The following is a 9,418-nucleotide window of genomic DNA, read 5'->3' as shown; positions in this document are numbered from 1 at the left end:
CTTAATGAAATATAATAAATTATTTTCCAGTGATGCCAATCTGCACAAACCCATAAATAACCATTATTATCTAATCAGAGGTGACTTAAGTAGCGTAACTATTTATTTTCAGAATAACCTTGTAACACTTATTTTTGATGGTTCAAGAAACGACAAAAAGAAAAAGAAATATTGTAAGAAAATCAATAATCTCTTAAGTGAGAACTTTAGTAAGGGACAATATAAATGTAACACTATCAGATAATAAACAAGGCAGTTAAAATAACTGGATCAAAAACAAGAAATCGACTATGTGGGTTTTATTTATGCATTACTCTGCACAAATACATCGTTCATTCAACAACGCATAAGGGCTCAATAAACCTTCTCCCTGAATAATTTAAAACACTAAGAAATATTTTTTTTGAAATACTTATATTTTAATCAAAATTCTGAAAGACTTAAATAGTATTTCCTGAAACGCCCCCACTGGCGTATGTTTGTGTGTCCCCCTCCCGCGCCCGACGCCAGCGCCGCGGCAGACCATCACTAGTTCTCGCGCGGCGACGGACGCGAGTAGCCGTATCTTTGTAAACCGCTGTCCTGTGGACGAAGTAACCCACCAGTAAAAATATTACCCTGCGCGTTTATTCGCTCCTGGTAACAGGCGCCGCCGGTCCTTACATCCTTGTTGCGCGAATGGATATCAAAGTGCCAATACGGGGACAGTGTAACATAAAAAGTGTTTTAATTAATAAATAAGTGTTTTATTTTATCAATTCGTTGCTTTTTTAAAATAAAAACATTCATTGAAAATTAGCAATAATTTTGATTATACTTTGGTGAAGTGACAAATGGTTTCTTTTTACGATTCTGACGACGTGTATTTTGTAAGTAACATTTATGATAGTATTGTATATGTGTATTTCTTTTTTTATACGTACATAATTATTTATCGTTGATGCGTTCAAATTCAGCTGTGTGTCGGTTTTTACGTATGTGTTGTCGCTTTTGCGTGTGTTTGTATTCGCCGATAGTGAAATTGTTAGGTAACGATACACGGAAAGAAGTGTGAAGTTTGTATTCATTGAATACAATCAACGCGTTTTGCATCCTATCAATGAAATGTATTTATTATTTTTTAGATACAGCTATCACAGATTGATTCTATAACGTGAACAACGTTAATTAACGTGATAACCATTATTTTTTTTAGTCTTTCAGGAATTCAGTTGATATTTTCAGAATCACGTCGTTTTATCAAAGCCGTTCCGTTTTCGAGGGGTAAGGATTTCGACTAGCAATCCGAAGGTCACAAATATTAATTGATAAATTTGTGATATTTCACAATTTACTAATTTAAAATAATATGTAGTATATTTGCTGCACGTTCCAGAGTGGAAGATACTCTCAGTACCGCCCTGGTGCTTGAAATGGCTTTGGTCGTGTTTGCTGACCAGATCTGAACAGCCAGGTACTTCCCTAACTTCCCCTCCTCATATCCTTTGCATCGGGGATGCCATAGTCTCAATGGCTCCAGGCGGTTGGGAGCAGTTGGGACTCTTTTGCGATTTCTCATTTTTTTAAATCTTGCATACACTTATTCATTCATTCACTTTCATACATCATTAATTTATGAATTAATATCGATTGTTCGAGTAGGTAGGTACCCTGGCACAAATACGAATAATATCTCATGATATTATCTACGTAGATACTCGAGTAATTAATTAATTTATCTTTCTGAATTCCATCATATCCCCTGATAGAATTTTTATCAATTTATTCAATAATTTTAATTAACAAGTGGATTTAAACGTCATTATCTTTATATATTGTCCACTTTCTTATCAAATTTTATCCGTCAGCTATTTAAACATGTTTTGTATAATATTATTTATAGCGAAAATAACCTTATCTCTTTAGAACCGAGTGGTATTTAGATTGTAGTGAGGCAATATGAGTAAATTTAAATTTTATTCACCGCTGTGTTTTTCCAAGAATTACTTTCACGTCTTACAACGCTTACTCAAGGAAATTGGATATAAATTCACATTTATCTATGGATTTAAATTTAATTTAATTTCTCGAAAGGTCCATTCATTGTTGTGCATCAATCAAAAATTGTTCACATAAAAGCAAAAAATTGCAAGAATTATCTTTCTTAATATGTTAGGTTTTACAACCTAGTTATAGGTATGTAGGTATTCAAAAATATATTAATTAATTATAAATAAATTAGCTATATTCAAAGCGGTTCATAATGTCGTGGTAAAGAGTTGGGTATTATTTAGTGCGGTCGGTGGCTGAGTTGACATCGCGTTTGGGTCCCATCCAGGCGTAGTTTGTTTAATTCCCTCATGGCTAAGTCCTCCATCACTTTATCGCTTACTGTAGTATTAGTAGAAGATTTTAAAATATTGTCAGGTTATTCGTAACCCGGGAATGTTTGTCTTTCTTTTAAAATTAAAAAATTAAATAGTCTGCTCTTTTTAATTGATTTATTTGTCAATAAATCCTGTTTGATTCCACTTGGATTTGGTTTTTAAAAAATTTATTTTCTATTTGTTTATTCGGCGTTCTTGAGGTGATTTTTCAAGGGCCAATCTATAAATAATGACTGTCATTTTTTAGTTATAAAGTTGTTTTCCATTTACATACCCAGCATTCCCTCTCTATATGACCCTAATCAGAGGTAGTTATGGTTACCGCCGCCCTGGGAACTATTCATTTGATAACGAACACTTCTCTCATAAGTTAGTTTCAGTTTCCGAAAAAGAAAAATGTATATTAATAGTTATTTCATTAAAAATAAAATCGATTGTTCGCTTGGCGGCTGTTGTTATTGATGTTAAAGTTAGTTTTTTTCCCAAATTTATTTTGCTCATATTATGAACTTCATAACCAAAACAGGTTCTCAGTTTGGGTTTAAATTTATATATATATTATTATGTCAAAACATGGCGTGAAGAAAAGACGCCAATTTATATATTTTTTAACGAAATAGCTGTTACATGCGTTATTTAAAACACAGAGTAAAGAAACTACGTTCCTAGTTCTTAACCATAGATAAAATAAACTACGTTCCTAGTTCCTACCCATAGAGAAAATAAACTACGTTCCTAGTTCCTACCCATAGATAAAATAAACTACGTTCCTAGTTCCCACACATTGATAAAATAAACTACTTTCCTAGTTTCTACCCTTAGAGAAAAGAAACTACGTTCCTAGTTCCTACCCATAGAGAAAAGAAACTACGTTCTTAGTTCCTACCCATAGATAAAATAAACTACGTTCCTAGTTCCTACCCATAGAGAAAATAAACTACGTTCCTAGTTCCTACCTATAGAGAAAATAAACTACGTTCCTAGTTCCTACCCATAGATAAAATAAACTACGTTCCTAGTTCCTATCCATAGAGAAAATAAACTACGTTCCTATTTCCTACCTATAGAGAAAATAAACTACGTTCCTAGTTCCTACCCATAGATAAAATAAACTACGTTCCTAGTTCCTATCCATAGAGAAAATAAACTACGTTCCTAGTTCCTACCTATAGAGAAAAGAAACTACGTTCCTAGTTCCTACCCATGGAGAAAATAAACTACGTTTTTAGTTCCTACCCATGGAGAAAATAAACTACGTTGCTAGTTCCTACCCACAGAGGATAGAAGCTATGTTCCTAGTCCCTACCTAAATCCGAGCGTGCTTTCGACGGCGTTAATTAATAATTATCACCTGAATTCCCTGGCATTTTTGCTTGAATCGGTTGTAATAATAGAATCCACTCTCGTTGGGCCGCCCTCGCCGGTTATCGAACCCGGAACCAGGCCTCGCCAGCAGCCAGCAGTCAGCCTGCCAGTCAGTGGGTGGGAGATTTTGCCTGACTATCCAACTATATCGCAACCAGTGGCGGTTCTTCCCTTAGGTCAATTGGTGTTTGACCCCGCAAAATTATAAGACAACAATAATAAATATAATAATCAATTATGTGCATCAAAACATTTAAAATGTAACGCGAAACAGCGGCGGCGGCGAGTGACTAGCAGTGACATCTGTTGTCTCTAATAGAAGCTTTCATTCACAAGTCCACACGATTCGCTGGGTCAATTTAAAGAATGTCCAATTTGGCATCTTCTGTCCCTACGCGCGCCATAGAATAAACGAGATGGCACTATATTTTTCGTCGAAGTAAAAATTAGCTTCCGAAGAAAGTTTAGGGACGCTTAGGTCATGACCGTGGGGGAGACAACACGGTGAATATTATATGTTTTACAGAGATGGTGACATAAACAAATGTCGTTTTTTCATTTTACACGCTTGTAGTGTGTGGAACAATGGTTGTTTTTCAATTGCATAGTTCGGGAAAGGATTAGAATAATTATTTATGTTGTTATCGATTTAGAATGAAACAAAACAAAAAACGTCAAAAATCATTGTCAAATAGAATCAAACACTGATTTTATTTATTTTAATGTTGTGGACAACTACATTAAAACTTAATATCTTAAAAATAATTTGCCGTAAGTACATGGATTGTGTATTTATTTCCAATTTATTATATTAACATAATATTTATTTAGAGTCCGCGACTCTAAAACTCTATAACAAATTGATATAGTTAATAATATATGGGCATTTTTCACAATATCAAATAAAGATTAGTCACACATTTTTTTCAAATGACCTACCACGACTGAATCCCTAGAGCCGCCTCTGATCGCAACCACGCCAAGCGACCACTGTTTGTATTTGTAGAATGACTTGCCGCTGTATATAACATATTATAAGTATTCATGTGCATAATTGAAGAGAAGGTTAACTCATCATTGGTTAAGAAAACGTTTAAAAATTTATATTTAATATTAGAGAAATAGGATGTATATTATATTCGAAGAAGTTGCACTCCTTAAAATAAAATCATAATAATAATATTAATAATTCCTGTAATATTCAAAAATGTGTTAATGAAAAAATAAGAATGTACACAGATTTAGGAAATGAAATAAAAAGAATTTGGCATTCTCAGACTATAAAAATATTACCATTCCTTATTTCGGCTACTGGCATTATACCTAGCCCTCTCATTAAAAATTTATGTATTAGATCTATCAAAAAATTTATATAAATAAAGATGCAAAAGTCGGTCATTTTGAATACATTAACGAAAGATTTTATAAATATTTATGTTGAGAAATCAGTAGGATTTATAGGTCCAATTAGAAGTTCTACCGAGCCGAACCCTCCGATATGAAAATATCTGGAGTCGGTGAATTATTTTCCCATTTGATCTCTGGTGAGTTGACGTGTTGTTCTTGTATTGTTTTGTATTTATTTTGCTTATATAATGCACTTGCATAATGTTGATTGAATAGATGATCATTTGTGGAAAAGTGTGTGGAAGGGTTTAGTTTTTCTTATGGGGAAGATTTAAGATTTAAAAAAAAAATTAAGATACAAGTCATTCAATAATAATAATTGGATGACTTGTATAGCGCCGTTTTGTGCAAAATCACCTCAAGGGCGCTGTACAAACTTATAATACATTTCTACAGTGATCTATGTTATTACTCAACTATTTATGGAGATAATATACAGTACAATACTTACCTGGTAGGTCACTTGAGATAAACACTTCATCTAATTGTTTATTAGCGAAATTTAGATACAGGATTTAGGACATAATTGGAAAATTGAATATAACTGGACTTACTCTTAGGAATAGTATATTTAATTTTTTTTTTATAGTGAATACCTCACAAGAGTCCCAACTGCTCCCGTCTGGAGCCAGTGAGACTATGGCATCCCCAATTGGGGGATGTTGTGAGGCTGAAGGTAAGTGGGGAAGGGAAAGAGGAAGGTGGGGAAGTACCTGGCTATTCAGATCTAGTCACTAAACACGGCTAAAGCCATTTGGAGCAACGTTTCAATTCTGAATGGTGGTCTTACACCAGGGCGATACTGGTAGTATCTTCCACTCTGGAACGTGCCGCAAATATACTATATATTATTTTAATTAATTAATTGTGAAATAACACAAATTAATCAAATAAAATTTATTTGCGCACGCCGGGTTCGAACCCGCGACCTTCGGAATGGCAGTCCAATGCGTTACCACTGGACTATGCCGGCCGTCAATTTAAGGGTACGACAGCTTAAAAAGGTAAATTTTTAGTTTAGACCTGAATTCTGTTGGACTTGTTATGGATCTTAGTTCCGGAGGGAGATTATTCCAAGCCTTCGGCCCAGATACTCCGAAAGCGCGATCACCAAACATAGTATTTGGCTTGCGCTTAGGTTCTATCAGTCTGCCTACAGCTGCTGATGTTGCTGATCTAAGGGCCTGTCCGCACAGCGGTTTTTCACCGCGCGTTTTTTTTTCGCAAATTCTGTGACACATGGGATCTTATAGGGCTATCAGCACTGGCGGTAAAAAAAACGCGCGGATAAAAATTCTGTGGTTTGCTGCAAATTGAACGCGATGCGGTGCGGATTTATTTCCGCGCGAATATTTTGTGCAGTATGAAATAGTATGGCCATGGCCGCACTGCGGAATAAAATTCGCGCGTTTCACATCGATTGTATTAACTTGTTTGTAGTAAGGCACATAGTCGATTGAGAAAAATTGTCATTTTTTGGTAGCCTGATGTGCTGTTGACTGTACGTAATATGAATATCTTACCTTAGAGTTATCGAGAGTCTCTCTTCAGCTGAAATTGCTTTTCTCCAATTCGAATCTTGATGGGTAATAGCCGGACCAACTAGTAGTAGTAAATTATCAAATGATTTTTTTGTCATTCTGTAATACCCAAAAAACTTTTTATTGTATTTTCGCAGCTATTGATGTTTTATAAAGAAAAATCCTTTCATAGGTCTCAATGCTGTAAATGGGTGAATCCAATGTTCGTGACATCTTTTTCTGTTACGCCGCCGCCGTAGAATTAGATACATTAAAATTTTAGTTCTGTTATCCATTTACACGTGCGTCTTAGCCGAGAACTATATTATACTGTCAAAAATCGCACGAAATTTTATTCGCAGTGCGTACTAGTTGTAATTCCGATCGCGGAATATAATTCGCGCGAATTTAAAACGCGCGAATTTAAAACGCTGTGCGGACAGGGCCTAAGAGTTGACTGCCTCAGACCAGTGTTTTCCGGGACGCATAGTTCAGAGATGTAGGGTGGGGCCATTTCATTGATGGATTTAAACACTATCCATCACAGTTTGTACTGGATTCTTTCAGGGCACTTGAGTCAGTGAAGGTTACGAAGGTGTTCTGAGATGTGCGAATATTTATGAATAATATGCCGTGCTGCTGCATTAAACACTGATTGAAGTTTGTCAATTTGATATTTTGGAAGGCTGGCATAAATGCCGTTGCAGTAATAATCATTAATCTATTACGATTAAAATAAGGCCAATCTTGTTTACATGATGATTACTCTTGAATGTTTTCTTGCGGTCTGCTTTATTTCTAAGGAGTATTTATTGAAGTACATTCGCGTGGGTGACTTTGAAATGAAAATAACGTTACTTCGTCTGTCATCCTCTCCACAAACTAGAAATAGCACAACATCCTACATTGATTTAATAGGTCAACTCTTTTAAAATATCTGATTTTTTCCGCTAGAAATCTGGCAACCAGATGCCTTTGTCGCTATTTTAACGACCATTCGCAATAGCTTTCAAATTTTTGCAAAAAAGTATTATGTAGGAAGGTACCCACTTATCAAATAAAATCAAATAGATCGCAAATAAAAATTAAAGCAACTCTCTGGAACGTGTAGCAAGTAAACTAGGCATTATCTGTATATCCCAGAGTGGTAGGTAATCTCAGTATTGTCCTGGTGAAAGAATATCAATCAATTCCAGACTGAATGCCAGGTAGGTACTTCTTAAGAGGAAGCTAAAAGCCAAAAATGTGTATATTCTTGGTATACCTTATATCGTAGGTAATAGGCATTAAAATCGCCTGACAAACGGAGTCTAGTAACGTTCGATTTCAAGCAAAAAACTGGTTTTTATTTATTTTGTAAATAATTTTATAAGAAAGCAAAAAATAACAAGTGAAACTATCACAGATAATCTTAGCCATAATACTGTATTTTTTAGTTGTTTTTTTCTTTTTTGCGTTCATACATTTCTATTGAAAAAATATTTTTTTAGTAGTTTGCATTTAAATTTTTTATTGAGTAATTTATTTTTTATTTCTATTTTACTCGAGCAAAGCGATAGGAAAACCTTCAATTTATCTAAAGCATATTTTTTGGTATTCATAATGTACACCGATTCGTTATAAAGATTAATCAAAATAGTGATTTGGCATTAAGCTTCGCCTTAACCTTCCTCTTATGTATTTTCTTTCCCTCCCCATTCCCCTCTTCCTTTAAAGATACCCTATTGCCATACATGTATGATAAATACCACAGTGGCACTGGCTTGGAACAGTTGGGAGCGGTTGAGACTGGTGGGGTATCAACGAAATAAGTTTCCTTATAATGTATTAAAACCGGCGACCTTTGGATCTGCGTCGAGAACCTTAAGGCTTCGTTATTTGTTTTACAATAACTTTACACAGGAGGCCCTAATCATCTTTAAGGATTACTGTGTTGAGGGTTTTTTTAATCCTTATTATGGAAATAATAAGGAATTTAAAAAAAATAGATTTTTTAAGGATTTTATTTCCATAAAGGAGATGAAGTTCTTGAAAGGAAACAGGTATGAGGGGTGGGTAGGAATCTGTAGGTTAGTGTATCCAGTAGTGACGGACGTATGGATCCATTTCTCCTATTGTGGCGCAAGGCGATAGGTCGAGGAAGTCCTGTTGGGGAAGTCAAAGGGTCGTTATAAACCTTAATAGAGAAGAAGCTACTTGCTGAAGATGGTTTGAAAGTGAGAGAAATGTGTGAATACAAATAATAAATATAAAAAAAACTTATTTAATTAATAAGCGTAAGCAAGTGTTGTGAAAATATTTAATAAAACACGACTTATTTGAAATAGAGCAAAAAAATCTCTTAAAAAACGTGTATAACAGAACTATGTTTTTTATAATTTTCGGAGCTAACTTTGCGATTTTTTTCTATCGAGCGAATTTCATTCAATTACTTTTTCAACTCTGCATTTGAACAGAAATTATCTTTTAAAAAACAAATGTTTTTTAAGAGCTTAAGGCCCCGTTGTAAGCATTCTAAACGAAGAAGAAGATGGTTTGAAAGGAAGATATGTAAATACAAATGTTAAAGGAGTCGCCCTTGTGTAAAAATATTTAATAAAACCCGACTCATTTGAAATAGAGCAAAAATCTCTATACAAATGCTTAAGTTGCTTTTAAAGATACACTGTAAATCTCTAGACAAATAATACTAATATTTGAATGATTTGTATAGCGCCGTTGTGTGCAAAATCACCTCAAAGACACTGTACAAATATATAA

At 34.5% G+C, this 9,418-nt stretch overlaps 1 protein-coding gene across 2 annotated transcripts in view; it reads left to right on the top strand.

Moving 5' to 3' along the window:
* The first annotated feature begins 546 nt into the window (after positions 1-546).
* The window catches only part of LOC149422212 (uncharacterized), a 103,456-nt gene continuing 94,584 nt past the window's right edge, over positions 547-9,418 (top strand). For both annotated transcript variants that reach the window (XM_089633158.1, XM_089633157.1), the window contains exon 1: positions 547-869. The gene's annotated coding sequence lies outside the window, so the exon portion shown is untranslated. The remainder of the gene's footprint in view (positions 870-9,418) is intronic.

Source organism: Hesperophylax consimilis, chromosome 7, assembly GCF_061612785.1.
Source record: "Hesperophylax consimilis isolate HC1 chromosome 7, BYU_Hcon_1.0, whole genome shotgun sequence".
Classification (NCBI taxonomy): domain Eukaryota; kingdom Metazoa; phylum Arthropoda; class Insecta; order Trichoptera; family Limnephilidae; genus Hesperophylax; species Hesperophylax consimilis.
This window is presented reverse-complemented; position numbering and strand designations above follow the sequence as displayed.